The sequence below is a fragment of the Octopus bimaculoides genome, chromosome 22, assembly GCF_001194135.2.
Source record: "Octopus bimaculoides isolate UCB-OBI-ISO-001 chromosome 22, ASM119413v2, whole genome shotgun sequence".
NCBI lineage: Eukaryota > Metazoa > Mollusca > Cephalopoda > Octopoda > Octopodidae > Octopus > Octopus bimaculoides.
This window is the reverse complement of record NC_069002.1, coordinates 31,928,898-31,930,137: the sequence shown is the minus strand read 5'-3', so window position 1 is coordinate 31,930,137 and position 1,240 is coordinate 31,928,898.

Below are 1,240 nucleotides of genomic sequence, written 5' to 3'. Positions count from 1 at the left end.
TTAAATAGCAGCAGTATGATTCCCTTAATGGGACTGTCACATTAAGTTGACAGTAAACAACTGCTTTATCGTAACACTGCTGCTTAAATCTCTCTGTGAGATTTATAATTAGATCATTTATATATATATACGTATATATATATATATATATTCATTTCTCGCTCGTCTTTTACTGTTCTTATTCTCACTCATGTACATTGTCCAGAAATCTTTCATCACACACCTGTGATCTCTCCAGCGACACTTTCTATCCTCATGTTTGCTCTTTCTCTCCTTTGTCCATTCTCTCTCTCTCTATATATATATATATTTAAAAATATAATTCCAGTTGTTTTGAAGGTGTTATAACTTTATTGTTACCATCTTACCATCTCAGATTCGTAGATCAAGAAACTGGAGACTTCTTTTCTGCTCAGCTCCATAAATAACTGATTATTACCTTCTTGTAACTTCAAGGTTTTCTCTTCACCACCATCTCTCTCTTTTATAAAAGGAGTAAGCATGTACTTCCTCTACAGCAAGACACCTGCACCTGTCTCTTGACGATACTTTCGCCTCTCATTACCTGGCATAAATCTTCCTCCTTGACACGTCTTGTCTTAATCACTTCATTAGTGTTGGTTCCACTAATAAGGCACCCAAAACTCTGTAAAGCGGTTGGCAGTTGGTGGTTGATGGTTGACAATTGGCAGTTGGTGGTAGATATATAAATGATGTATATTTAATTTACATTAAATAATTATTTACGATTATTTAAGGCAAACACAAGTAAAACGCAAATTCTTTTCACTTTAATGTTTTGTCTTGATTTAATTTCGATTTGCATATGTTCGTTAATTCGCTACGATCTCTTTAAAGTAAACAAAATCCAAAATTTAAATGGTAGGGGGAATTATAAAAATCTTTTTTTGCATATTCGTAATCTCCAACATCTAAAATGTAGGAATGTGAAAGAATTTTTTTTTAAAAATGCGTTTTTCAAGGAAAAGTGCAAAACTTCATTAGCCCCTACTTTATATATCTAGCCCAAATGATTTTATTTGTTCATTTGCATCATTATCTACATACACACACACATACATACATACATACATACATACATACATACATACATATATGCATACATACATACACACACACATACATAGATATATACATACATACATACATATATGCATACATGAGTACAGACATTCATATATACATACATACACACACACACACATACATACATACATAC